The sequence below is a fragment of the Chiloscyllium punctatum genome, chromosome 12 (assembly GCF_047496795.1).
Source record: "Chiloscyllium punctatum isolate Juve2018m chromosome 12, sChiPun1.3, whole genome shotgun sequence".
Lineage (NCBI taxonomy): Eukaryota > Metazoa > Chordata > Chondrichthyes > Orectolobiformes > Hemiscylliidae > Chiloscyllium > Chiloscyllium punctatum.
Genome location: NC_092750.1, coordinates 109512751 through 109528048, shown reverse-complemented (window position 1 = coordinate 109528048; position 15298 = coordinate 109512751).

Below are 15298 nucleotides of genomic sequence, written 5' to 3'. Positions count from 1 at the left end.
GTTTCCTTTATACAGTGAACTGTTTTATGTCTCCATATTCTCTCTGTGTGATCAAACCCGCCGCCACCCACCTTCATAATATCCCCAATCTCCACCTCTGCCTGTGTTCTGTTGCTGACTTCGCCATCATCTACCCCTTCGTTAATGACAGATTTTATGGCTCCAGTTCTCTTCTGACCTCTCTTCCAGTTACAAATAGTTTGACCACAAGCTTGTTCTTGTCTCTACAGTTACTTCACAACAGAGATTCGTAAACAGAGTAATAATGTCACTTACTGTGTAATTCAGAGGCGCAAGTCATGACTCAAAAAGCATTGTCTGAAATCCTAACACAGCCGATGACTAAAGTTAAATTCCAAGATCAAAAATTGGAATAAAACCTAATTTCACTCATGGCAAGCATAAACCATCAGGATTTATTTTCTTATTTTATTGATAACCTTTGGTAAAGAAGCCTAACATATTTCCCCAGTCTGAACTAAGTGTCACCTCAGATCCACAACAATTTAGTTGCCTCCATATTGCCTTGACAAATGTCCAAGTGGTCAAGGGCAGCTAGGATGGACAATAAATACTGCCCTTGCCAGTGATGCAGGCATCCTGCGAAGCAACAACATTAAAGGTGAAATAACCAAGGAAATGTGGATGCTGGTGATCTGAAATAAAATTCTCCCCTTCTGAAAGAATGTTGGAGAATCTCAGCAGGTATGGCAGTCTGTCGGAAAAACAATGTTTCGAGTTCAGTGAACCTATCAAAACTGAATGCAGCTGAGAAATAATATTATTATATCAGGGATGGTAGGAAGGGTGAGCGGGAGGTTTGTGTTGAGGGGATGATGTCCATCAAGAGAGAGAGAGAGAGAAAGAGAGAGAGATGGAGAGAGAGAGAGAGAGAAAGGAAAAGCAAGCAAAAGGATTGCTGATGATGGACTGGAAGGAAAACAGAATTGGAAGTTATTCTACCATTTCCCCTTTTCACATATTCCTGAATATCATGTTTATTATAGGATCTCCCTGCTTACCGTGAGTTATTTTCCTTCTATCTCTTGTCTCTGAGTGTGGTGATCAACTCCATCAGCAATACTTATAGTCGCTGAGATATAGAGAAACGTAATGTGCCATTGTCAACTGTTTATTTGGAGACAGGAACTGTTACTGTGCGTCTGTGTGGAGATGTAAGAGCTTTCTCAGCCAGGAAGAGAAACTGAGCAGCTAAAAAATGTATTGCTGGAAAAGCACAGCAGGTCAGGCAGCATCCAAAGATCAGGAGAATCGACGATTCGGGCATGCCCTTCTTCAGGAATGAGGAAAGTGTGCCAAGCAGGTTAAGATAAAAGGTAGGGAGGAGGGACTTAGGGAAGGGGTGTTGGAAATGCGATAGGTGAAAAGAGGTTAAAGTGAGGGTGATAGGCCGGAGAGGGAGTGGGGGCGGAGAGGTCAGGAAAAAAATTGCAGGTCAGGAAGGTGGTGCTGAGTACGAGGATTGGCATTGAGACAAGGTGGGGGAGGGGAAATGAGGAAGCTGGAGACATCTGAATTCATCCCTTGTGGTTGGAGGGTTCGTAGGTGGAAGATGAGGAGTTCTTCCTCCAGCTGGAAGAATGCCTCATCTTCCGTCTGGGAACCCTCCAACCACAAGGGATGAATTCAGATTTCTCCAGCTTCCTCATTTCCCCTCCCCCCACCTTGTCTCAATCCCAATCCTTGAACTCAGCACCACCTTCCTGACCTGCAATTTTTTTCCTGACCTCTCCGCCCCCACTCCCTCTCCGGCCTATCACCCTCACTTTAACCTCTTTCCAACTCTCGCATTTCCAACACCCCTCCCCCAAGTCCCTCCTCCTTACTTTTTATCTTAGCCTGCTTGGCACACTTTCCGCATTCCTGAAGAAGGGCTTATGCCCAAAATGTCGATTCTTCAGATCTTTGGATGCTGCCTGACCTGCTGTGCTTTTCCAGCAACACATTTTTCAGCTCTGATCTCCAGTATCTGCAGTCCTCACTGTCTCCTAGAGAAACTGAGGAGACCGAGGCATTTTCAGTAGTGAATGGATGCATTGTAGGGGAATTTGGGGAATTCACTTGCTGCTGCCATCTGGAAATTCAGTGGAGTCTCTGTGGGTGGTGTTCTCAGAATAGTGATGTCAGCTACGGGGTTCATTCAGGGAGCCCTGATGGTCTGGGAACGCCACACTGGATACTGCATTTGCAGTGTGTCTGGGTCCGTGATAAACAAATGAAGCTGAGACGACAAAGAAGGGAAGCTGTATAAACAGGGAGGAGCGAGGCACTATATTTTCCTCTCTGGGATTTCCAAGATTTGTCGAAGCTGCAGCCATTCAGGTGTAAAGTGTAAAACCAGCTTGTCTCAAATTGAGGTGATCATTGAGCTGTATGCTCTCTTTCAGTATAATGTGTTCTCACGCCAGTAGCAAGACTGCGCTGACACTCACGATGAATTGAACTGGATTCATTTTGGATCTTTTCAGGCAGCAGTGGGTAATATATCCATCATCTCTGAAGTGCAGTCCTCCAGTGTATTCACGAGTTGACTGAAACCATCTGCCAGCTGAGAGGAATGCATTGGTTCCATCTCCACAGGGGAAGGTACAGAAACTACTTTCCACAAATATTAGGGAAATGAGGGACTGGTAAAAATTGGAAACTGAAGGAAATCAGAATTAATGAAGTGTATGTTATTGAAAATCTAATTGAATTGAAGTTTCATAAGTTGCTGCATCTGATGAGTTACATCTCAGAGTGATTGAGATGAGAACAGAGCTAGTGTAATAATTACTGATTATTCTTCAAAGCTAATTAGATTCTGGAAAGGATCCTGCAGACTGGACAGCAGCTATTGTCAACCTAAATATTTAAAACAGGATGGAGAGGGAAAACAGAAAATTAAATAATTTGATGTCAGCTGTGAGAAAAAAAATTGGAACCTTTTAGAAGGAACATGACGACTAGATACTTGGGGAATAATGATATGATTTGGTACATTCGGCCGACAATCAGGAAAGGGAAATGATCTTTGATAAACCTGTTTGTGGAGGTTGTCCGTTGTGACATCGAAAGTTGAGAAGCAATGGGATTGGAGTATTTGTATTTTTAGAAGACGCTTGACATGTTTGCATACAGGTGAGTGGGGAATATTAGAGTCCATGGGTAGGTAGGGGTGGAATATATACCACATGGATTAAAATTTGATTAACGGAGATACAAGAAGAATACTGTTTTTCTCTGGACTGAAGGGTTGATGGGTGGCAGCAGGATCAGTGTTTGGGCAATAGCTGTTCACAAGGTATAACAATGATTCAGGTGTGAACAACAAATACCATCATGTACATTTATATTTATTAAATGGTACAGAGGTTGGCGAGTGCTTTTGTTGAAAAAGACCTGAATGTCCTTGGTCATAAGTCACTGACAGAATTCATACAGGGGCAGGAAGTAAATGATATGTGGCTCTTCAGGCAAAATGATTGAAGTACAAAAGTTAGAATATCTTTCCCAGTGATCGTGTTTTGTTGAGGTAGTATTTGGTGCTTTGTGTAAAGATTTGGTCTGCTTTATAATCAATGATCTCCTTGTCACCGAGACAGTGCAATGAAGTTTGACCAGACTAAACACTAGCATGATGTTACCATGAGGAGAGAGTGCAGTAACGATGTGCTTAATCTTTAGCGCTGTGAGAGAATACGAAGTTGAAGCTTGATGGGTATGGACAGAAACTCATTATGACCCAAACAGCTGAATGGGGTGCCAATGTCATACTTTTCATTGGATATTTGATTCACGACAGTTTACATGCCTCTGCAGAACCATCATGTCGATTGACAGAGAGGTGCAGGCTCTGAATGAACTCTGAACACTTTAATGCACACTTACTATGTGACACTGCATTGAATGTCACTTTGTACACAATCCTGTCAGCAGCCAAAATGCCATCATTCTGAAACAGTTAGTTATTCCCCACCGGTTTCCCACCTCCACGGAGACCATGGGTCTGCCTTCTTGGAGATGGAAGATAACTTGGAGAATGGCTAAAAAATGTTGGTTCCATTCCGACTGCCAGAAAACCCATGTTAAAGTAACACATATGAACCATGAGTAATTAAGCCATTTGGATCAATTTGGAGCAGTCTGTCTGTGCAGCCCCTGCTCCATTTGTTTGTGATGTTGGAGCATCTCTGACACTTTCCTGTTCCTGTGTTAGTGGCTTGACAAGCTGAATAACCTCTTCCTGTTCCTTTGTAAGTGACTCCGGGTGTGAAATGGTTCTTTCTGATCCCATGTACGTGACATGTTGGAGAGAGCAGACTCCCACCTTCCTGTGCAACAGGCAGGAGGCACTGAAAGGGCTATCCTTCTTTTGCCCAGTAGTTTTGATGGGATGAATGGCTGCCCCACATTCTCGTGAAACCAGATTGGGCTGCTGAATGAACTTGTCCTTTTACTGTGGAAATGTACTGTGCTGTTACATAAATGTCAACCAGACTTTAACAACACGGTCTTGAATGTTATCCGAGTCTTGCTATACATGGTCACAGATTGTTTCAAGAGCTGAATAGGGACAACCTGTCCTGAAAACTTAGTAGACTTCAGTGAATGCCCCTCTTCTGCTGGCACGGTGGCTCAGTAGCTTACACTGCTGCCTCACAGCACCAGGGTCCCAGGTTTGATTCGATCCTTGGGCAACTGTCTGTGTGGAGTTTGCACATTCCCCACTTGTCTGCATGAGTTTCCTTCGAGTGCTCCGGTTTCCTCTCACAGTCCGAAGATGTGCACGCTGGGTGAATTGACCATACTAAATTGTCCATCATGTTAGGTGTATTAGTCAGATGGAAATGTGTTTGGGCGAGTTACTCTTCGGAGGGTCAGTGTGGACTGGTTGGGCCGAAGTGCCTGTTTCCACATTGTAGGGAATCTAATCTGCTCAGTTTGGACTCAATGGGCTGAATAGCCTCCTTCCACACTCTAGGGATTATGTGATGACAAACTGGAGATGCCTGAGCTGAGGAAGCTGCGCTGAGGATCTCCTGCAGATGTGTCCCACGGCTAAGATGATTGATGCCCACCAATGATAATCACGTTCCCTTGTGCAATGAATGTCTCCAAGCGGTGTAGAGGTCATAATTAATTCTCAGTAAGTGTGATTTTGTTCAGGTTCCTTGATGGCATCCTCAGTCAAATACTGCCTTGATGTCAGTGTCAGTCTCTCTTACCTGAGCCCCTGCGTTACCTCTTTCGTTCATATCAATAGGTCATGGTGCAGAAGCAGAGAAGGTTTTCTTCAAACAGAGGGTAGTCAATGTCAGGAATTCTCTTACACAGAGATCTAGGGGAGCTAGATCACTGAAAGGGACCAGCGGTGTCCCGCTGGGATCAGTTCAGTGACCTCTGCCCACTGTTATTTTCAAAATGACTTGGATGTGGGTGTTGAAGAGTTGGCTAGTAAGTTTGCCGATGAAACAAAGGTGGTTGGAGTGGTACAGAATGTGGAGGGCTATTGTAGGTTGCAATGGAACATCGACAGAATGCAGAGCTGGGCTGAGAAGTGGCACATGGACTTCAAACTGAAGTAATACACTTTGCAAGCTGGAATGTGAACGCAGAATACATGGTTAAAGGCAGAATTCTTGGCAGTGTGGAGAAACAGAGGGATCCTGTCATCCGTGTCCACAGATCCCTCAAAGGTGCCACCCAAGTTGATCGGGTTGTTAAGAAGGCGTATGGTGTGTTGGCTTTCAGTTGCAGGGGGATTGAGTTTAAGAGCCGCGAGGTTATGCTGCAGCTCGATAGAGCCCTGCTCAGACCTCACCGGGAATATTGTGTTCAGTTCTGGTCTCCTCATTATAGGAAGGATTATGAAGCTTTTGAGAGTGTAAAGAGGAGATTTACCAGGATGCTGCCTGGACTAGAAGTCTTACGAAAAAACCACGAGGGAGTAAGGGTTTTTCTCATTGGAGGAAAAATAGATGAGAGGGGACTTGATAGAGGTGTACAAGATGATGAGAGGCAGATAGAGAGTGAATAGCCAGAGACATTTTCCCATGGCAGAAATGTCTATCACTAGGTGGCATTTTTTAAGGTAATTGGAGGAAGTTTTAGGGGAGATATCAGAGGTAGATTCTTTACACAGAGAGTGGTGGGTGTGTTGAATGCACTACCATCAGTGTAGTAGAGTCAAATACGTGAGGGAAACTTAAGAGACTCTTGGATAGGCACATGGAACAAAGTGAATGGAAGCATGGAGGTTAGAGTAGGACAAACAACACAACATCGAGGACTGAAGGTCCTAACTGCATGCATTCATGTAGAACCTTGAGCTCAAAATCTGCATGAATTCATGTAAAACTCCGTTATCTCACTTTTTAGCTTAGAATTAATCTAAACATCAGAGAACACAGGTGGCCAACACCTTCAACATTTTACCTTGCTATCACCATTGTTCACAGCTCACCTGAGAATGCAACATTTTTTTAAAATAAAGGTTTTGTGATTTACACATAAAAGAAGTGAAACTATCATGGCATTTTAACAGATGAAAGGCTTAACAGACAATCAGTTTTTCCATGTATAATTTCAGTTACATCACACTGTAAATGTTTGCTATAAATTCTGTGTTACGATCGACCCCTCAACTATCACCTGATGAAGGAGCGATAATCCAAAAGCTAGTGTGCTTCCAATTAAACCCGTTGGACTATAACCTGGTGCTATGTGATTTCTAACTTTGTACACCCCAGTCGCACACCAACATCTCCAAATCAGTACTGTTCTTTGTTCTGTGTTCTATGGAAGTGCTCAAGAAGACTTGGACATTAAGAAGATTTGAGACTTGGAGCAGATCAGCCTTAATCTGAGTGAAGGGCAAGGCAGGCTTGGGATGTGAATGACCTGCCCCTGTTTCTGATGCTCTCCCATTCTGTTATTGGAAAGTTCATATGTGTTATTTTCATGGAAGGTCTTTTATGGAATATTGCAATCAGGGAGACCCGTGGATTTTGTGAGCCATCACGGGGTGAGATTTGGGGGCTGTATTCACAGTGAATCTGGGTCTACAACATGATCAACAAATGAAGCACAAGATACAGAGAGGGGAGGTTTTGTAAAGAGAAATGAGCAACATCTTCCATATCCAGCCTGGGTCTTCCAATTACATTTTCCAAATCTCCCAAACCGAGTGGGACAGTCTCGATGGACGAACTGTTTCCTCTATTTCTGTGCACCATGCTATAACAATAAGTGGACTCTAACTGCTCCTGTCTAGCAGGTTAGAGGGGTTGAATGGAACAAAGAAACATGGGACTGAGGAGCAGGAGTGGGTCATCAGAGAATTTGAGCCTTCTCCACCAGACATTAAGATTGTGGCTGATCAGATTGTGGTCTCAGCCTCATCGTCCTGTCTGTGTCCCATTATCCGTGACTCACTTTTCTGTCAAATCTTTAACTAACTCAGCTGTGAATACTTGTAATCAGAGAGGCACCACAAACTTCCGGGGAAGAGAATTCCCATTCGAATGGCCCTTTTAGAATTCTTCCTCATCCCGCTGTGAGAATAAGAGAATCATACAGCGTGGAAAAAGATCCTTTTGTCCAATTTGTCCATGCCGATCAGGCATCTTAATCAGATCTCGTCCCACTTGGCAGCATTTGGCCGACATCACATGATCCATTCCTATTTATGTACCTATCCAGTTACATTGTAAACATGTAATTGTACCCGCTTTCACTACTTTCTCTGACAGTACACCCACCAGCCTCTGTATGAAAAGGTTTCCCCTCAGGTCCCTTCTAAGTCTTTGCCTTGTCACCTTCACCCTATGCTGTCTAGTTCTGGACGCCCCTTAGATTACTTACAGTGTGGAAACAGGCCCTCCGGCCCAACAAGTCCACACCGCCCCGCCGAAGCGTAACCCACCCATACCCCTACATCTACATTTACCCCTTACCTAACACTATGGGCAATTTAGCATGGCCAATTCACCTGGCCTGCACATCTTTGGACTGTGGGAGGAAACCGGAGCACCCGGAGGAAACCCACGCAGACACGGGGAGAACGTGCAAACTCCACACAGTCGGTCGCCTGAGGCGGGAATTGAACCCGGGTCTCAGGCCCTGTGAGGCAGCAGTGCTAACCACTGTGCCACCGTGCCGCCCACAGATCTTGTCCAATCAGACTATCCATGCCCCTCAGGACTTTATTAAACCTCTGTCATGTCACCATTCAGTCTCTGACAGTCCAGGGGTAAAAGCCTCATCCTGTTCATCATCTCCCTGTAGCTCAAACCCTCAGGTTCCAGAAAATCTTTGTAAATCTTTTCTGCACCCTTTCAAGCTTAAAAAGAGTCAACTGATATGTACGCAGTATTCTTAAAGTGGCCTCACCTACGTCCTGTGCAAGCGCAACACGTTACTCCAACTCCTATTCTCAATGTTCTGACCAATTAAGGCAAGCATGTCAACCACATTCCTCACCACTGTACCGTTCTAAACTCCCCTTACAAGGAACTATGAATCTTGACCCGTAGGTCTCTTTGTTAAGCAACATTTCCCAGGGCACTACCCCGCTTTAACTTACCAAAATGTAAAACCTCACAAATATCTAAATTAAACTCCATCTGCCAGTCCTTGGCTCATTGATGTTCAAGGATCCCGTTATATTCTGAGATAATCTTCTTCACTGTCCACTGAACCAACTTGGTGATGTTGTCTGTAAACCTACTAACCATGCCTCCGATAATCACATCAAAGTTGTTTATATCCGTGATGAAAAGCAGTGAGCTCAGCACTGATTCTTTCAGCACACCGCTGGCCACAGGACTTCAGTTTGGAAAACAATCCATTACCTTCAATCCAAATTTGTATCCAATTGGTTAGCTTTTCCTAGATTACATATAACCTAATTTTAGTAATCTGCCTACGATGGGGAACCTTATTAAATGCCTTGCTGAAGTTTGTGTAAAAATTGTACACCATAGTGTATTCTTCAATCTTCTTTGTCATCTCTTCATAATACTCAATCACATTAATTAGACATGATTTCCTTCACACAAATCCATATTGACTATCCCTAATCATTCCTTGTCTTTCTAAATAAATGCAAATTCTATCCTTCAGAATCCTCTCCATCGTCTCTGACCTTGGCTGATTGAGTCGATAATTCCCTGTGTTGTTTTGGCTCCCTTCTACCTTTTCTAGCCCCACTCCTCCACTGCCCACAAAAAATAATTATAACTATGTTGGTGATATGGCCGATGATATCGTTCTCAGAGCGTTACAGGGTCAGTGTTAGGAACAAGTCAGGCAGATTTCTTTAATTTACTAAAACAACATGTCTATGACCAAAACAAACTATGATGGAAAGAGGAATGACGAGAGGATATTGCAAATATGTACAGTGATATTTCCCTTTGAAAAATACTGAGAAACACACACACACACACGCACACACACAGACACACAGACACACACACGCACAGACAGACAGACAGACACACACACACACGCATGCGCACACACATTCGTATTATTGATAACAAACTGAAAAGCAAAATATCTGCAAAGTTAACTTGAAAGAACATTGTCCAAATCTGATTCGAACTTATGACCTAAGGAAAAATGAGAGTTTGACCCAAATGCTGTTCTATTTGTTCAGTCATCAAGTCCTACAGCATGGAGAGAGGCAGAGAGGCCCTTTGGCCCACACTCGTCCATGCTGACCCAAATATCAAAACACACAAAACTCATTTCCCAGCACTTGGCCCATAGCATTCTCGAACTTTCCTGTCCATGTTCTTGCCCAAATGCCATTTAAATATCGTTAATATAAATGATTCAACTCCTTGTGTGCCACTCTCTGTGTAAAACAGTTTCCATTAGTTTCCCTTTTATTCTTTCCCCTCTCACCTTAAACTGATGCTCTCCCCTCCTTGATTCCCCAACTCTAGGAAAAAGAGGTTGGGTCCATTCACCCTAACCATGTAAACTTCTATAAGACCCCTCTCCTGTACTCTAAAGAAAAAAGTTCTCGCTTGATCAACCTCTCCCTATAATTCATACTGTTGGGTCCTGGCAACATTTTTGTAAATTCCGTCTGCATACATTCCAAATTAAAAACATCCTTCCGGTCGCAAAGTGACTAAACTGAACACAACACTACAAGTGCAGCCTCACCAACATCCTGTATAACTGTAACATAACTTCCCAACGGCTCTCCTCCATGTCCTGACCAATGCTTGCTCGTGTGACAAAACCCTTCTTCACTACCATGTCTAACTATGACCCTACTTTCAGAGAATGGTGGACCTAAACTCCATGGTCCCTCTGCTCAACAACACTCCTTAAGGTCCTACCAATAACCATGAAACTCCTACCTTGATCTAACGTTGCCAAAATATTTCTCAGTCCACTTCTCCAGTTTGATCAAGGTCCTGCTGCAATTTCTGATATACTTTCTCACTGTCCACGATACCACCTATTTTAGTCATGATTCGGAGATGCCGGTGTTGGACTGGGGTGTACAAAGTTAAAAATCACACAACACCGGGTTATAGTCCAACAGGTTTAATTGGAAGCACACCAGCTTTCGGAGCGACGCTCCTTCATCAGGTGATTGTCAATTATCTGATGAAGGAGCGTCGCTCCTAAATCTAGTGTGCTTCCAATTAAACCTGTTGGACTATAACCTGGTGTTGTGTGATTTTTAACCTATCTTAGTGTCATCTTCAAATTTCCTAACCTTGTACATGCCTTGTACATGCCTTGTACATTCGCAAGAATATCATTGATACAAATAACAAACAGCACCGGGCCCAGCAGAGACCCCTGAGGCACTTCATGTGTCACATGCCTCCAGTCCGAGAGCATCCTTCCACTATTAACGTCTGCTTAGTACCATCAAGCCAATTGTGTGTCCAATTTGCCAGCTCCCTCTGGATTCCATGTGATTTTAACCTTCCAGACCAGCCTATCAATGGCAAACTTGTCAAAGGCCTTCCTGAAAACCACACAGTCTACCGCCCTACCCTCATCAACCCTGGTCAATTCATCAATGAACTCAAACAAATTTGAGAGGCATGATCTCCCACTCACAAAGCCATGCAATATTTCCAGTCTAAAAACAACTATTAATAATAATTATTAAAATTAATTATATAAAACTAATAAATAATAATAATATGACACTTTCAGTGGTCAATAAATTATTCATGGTATGTGATATTGGAACGTGCATCATGGGTGAAGGGCAGAATAGATTTTGTACCTGTGTAATTGAACTGTGTTGAAAAAAAGCAAGGGTGACATGGTGTTCAGTGGCTAGTACTGCTGCCTCATAGTGCCATGGATCCGGGTTTGGTTCCAGCTTCCGGTGACTCTCTGTGTGGAGACTGCACATTCTCACTGTGTTTGTGTATGTTTCGTCTGGGTGCTCCATTTTCCTTCCACAACCCAAAGATCTATAGGTCAGGTGAATTGGCCATGCTAAGTTACCCATAGTGTTATGTGCATTTGTCAGGGGTAATATAGGTTAAGGGAATGGGACTGGGTGGGTTACTGTTTGGAGGGTCGGTGTGGTCTTGTTGTTACAAATGGCCTGTTTCCATACTGTAGGGAATCTTTCAAAAAAGCTATTTCTAAACAAACCTTATCTTTCCAAATGCATGCATATCTCATCCCTAAGACTCTTCTCAAACAACCTACGTACCACAGATGTGAGACTTCCTGGTCTATCGATCCCAGATTTTTATTTGCTTCCCTTTTTGAATAATGGCACAACATTTACTAATCTCCAATATTCTGGAACCTAACCTGTCGCTAACGATGATTCACAAATATCAACCAGGGTCCCCGTAGTTCCTTTTGTAACCTCCTGCAGTATTCTTGGATGCATCTGTTCAGGACCCGGAGATTTATCCACCTTCATACATTCTAATGCATCCAACACATGTTCTCCTGTGATGCTGACTCACCCCAAGATAACACTTCGACTTTTGTTAACCTACCAAGTTTCATGTATTTCTCCACGGTAAAGACAGAGGAGAAATATTCATTGAGAATCTCGCAATCTCCTATGGTTCTAAACATGCATGTCTACTTTGGATCTTGAGTGGTCATATTCTCATTTAGTTATTCCTTATACTTTAATATACTAAATTAACCTCTTTGCATTCACCCTAATCTTCACAGCCAAAGCTATCTTGTGCCCCCTTTTCGCCCTCCTGATTTCCATCTTCAGTAAACTCCTGTATCCCCTGTACATCTCCAGGTTTTCCCTCGATCCCAGCTGCCTGGACCTGAGCCACGCCTCCTTTTTGCTGGTCAAAGTCTCATTATCTCCTGCCATCCGAGGTTCCCTCTTCCTACCAATGTTGCCTTTTACCCTCACAGTAACAGAAAGACCTTGAACTGTAGACATTTCACTTTTAAAGGCCTCCCACTTGCAGGAGGTCCCTTCGCCTGCAAACAAACTCCTCCAACCAACCCCTACAAGCTCCTGTCTCATTCCATCAAAATTCGCCTTGCCCCAAGTTTGAACTTGAACATGTGGGCCAGTTTTGTCCTTCTCCATTACTATTTAAAAATTAATAGAACTATGGTCATGGGTCCCAGAGGGCTCCCCCACTGTCACCTCAGTCACCTGCCCTGCCCTAGATCTTAGAGTAGGTCACGTATTGTCCCTTCCCGATTTGCACCCTCTACATATTGCTTGAGGATACTATTCTGAACCCACTTAATAGATACACCCCATCCCAGTCCTTAATTCTCTGTCATTCCCAGACTATGTTCGGAAAATTAAAATCTCCTACTAATGCAATCCTATTGGCCTTGCAAGTCTCCCCAGTCTGTCTACATATTTTTGTTCCCCTAATTCCTCGTTTACTATTTGGGGGCCTATAGTACAATCCAAATACTATCACTATTCCCTTCTTATTTATTAGCTCCCCAGACAAATCCTCACAGGATGATCCATCAGTTATTTTATCTCTGATTACTGCTGTGTTACTCGCCTTAATCAAAAATGAAACTCCCAGTCTCGTCTTTTCACCATCTCTGTCCCGTATAAAGCACCTGTAACCTGGTACTTCAAGCTGCCAGTGCTGTCCCTCCCTTATCCATGTTTCAGTAATGGCTATAATATCCCAGTCCCACGCACCGATCCATGCCCTGAGTTCATCAGCCTTACCTGTCAGCCATCTTGCATTGAAACAGTTGCAATTGAATCCAACAGACATTCCTTGCTCCCTGTCGTTGTCTAGCCTGACCTGTCTCTTCATTTTACTGTTTCTGATTACTGTATCTCCTTCCAGCCTCGCACTTGCCTCCCTGCTGTTGAGGATCCCACCACTCCCCAACCCCAGCCAATCTAGTTGAAACACTCCCTTGCAGCAGTTGCAAACCTGCCTGCCAGGATATTGGTCCCCTTCCAGCTCAGGTACAACCCGTCCTTCCTGAACACGTCACCTTTCCCCACAAAAGTTCACAGTAATCCAAAAATCTCTGCCCCCTGCACCAATTCTTTAGCCACCCCTTCATCTGCCATATCATCCTATTCTTACCCTCACTAGCACAGAGAACTGGAAGTAAACTAGATATTAGCCCTGCCTTTTATCCTTCTTCCCTAGCTCTCGACAATAACTCTGCAGGATGTCATCACTATTTCTACCGGTGTCATTCTGTCCTTTGTACCAAAGTGCCCAATGACTTCTGGATGCTTCCCCCACTGCCCCCCCCCCCCCCCCAGCCCCCAGTGAGAACGTTCTGCAGCCACTCTGAGACATCCTGGACCCTGGGCATGTGGGAGGCTACACACCATTCCGGATTCCCATTTGCAGCCACAGAATCTCCTGTCTGTTCCCCTCACTATCGAGTCGGATAATTACTTCTGTTGTTATTCTGCTTGCACAGCCTTCTGACAATGGGATTTCTTCTTGAAACTGTTGAATTTGGCTGAATTGCTTTGCTTCAGGTAATGGGGAGATTCCAATGAATCCTCATCAGGAATCCTCCATTAGTGGGAAAGACGACTCGGCTCTTTTTAACTCCCACACATTGCTGTGATTAGCGATTGGGAAACAGAAAGGGAGCAACAGAATGCTTCTCCAAAGATTGGCTACATTTTCCATCTGTAAGTTAAATCAGTAACGTTATCAGTCCCACACTGGACTCTGTGAGCTCTTCTTGAACATTGTCTGAACTATATGACTCCATCACATTCTCGACTCCAGGTCAGTGCATTATTGCAGTCTCAATTAATTAACAATAAATGGTTCTACTTGTTTTGAAGATCTGTTAATATGTGCTTGCATAGTGTAAAAATAAGTGTTTCATGTCTTCACAATATCTGTGTTAAAATGAATATTCTTAAACATATACAGTAATTGCTGAAAAAGCTCAGCTTGACTATCAGCATGTAGGAAGAGAATTAACAGTTCAATTTTACTGTCTAATGACCTTTCCTTTGAAACTGACTTATTCTTAAATTATTTCCCCAGTTTTATTCTCCCACACAATGAGAAATATCCATCTGGTATTCACCAACTACATTCTTCTCAAGATCTCATATGGCCAATAAAACATTTATCATTCTCAGGCCGAACTGTTCATTCTTCACAACGTAATGCCTTCATTCCAAGAATTCGTAAAGAGAAACATCTTTGAGACGTTTCGAAAGCAATTTTGTTTTTTTTTTCAGTTTAGGCTGTTATAACTACACATAATGCAACAGATGTAATCTCATCAATGCCCTGTACTGATGCAGAAAACATCGCTAAGATCATACCCAACACCCCTTGCACGAAACAGGATCACGACATTTACCTTCCAAATCACTTGCTACTTCTTCAGGTTAATTTGATGTGATTCATGTACTAAGACACACAAATCCCTCTGTAACACTGAGTTCTGCATTCTCCTTGCATATAAATAGATTTCTGCTGTTTCGTCTTTTGCACAAAACAGAAAATTTCCATCACATATATATTGTACTGTTTTTTTTTCTGATGAAGCTTTGCTCACGGCCATCCTCTGTCTGTATGCCATTGCTTGTTGCTATTCCCTCCCCCAGTGTGTGTCTCATTGCAGATGTTCTGCACTCCCCCTGTCTGTATCCCATTGCAGAAGCACTGCCCTCCTCCGTCTGTATCCCATTGCTGACGCTCTGCCTCCCCATCTGGATCCAATAGCAGACCCTCTGCCCTCACCCATCAGTATACCATTGCAGATGCTCTGTCCTCCCCTGTCTGTATCACATTGCAGACGCTCTACCCTCCCCTGTCTGTATCCCATTGCA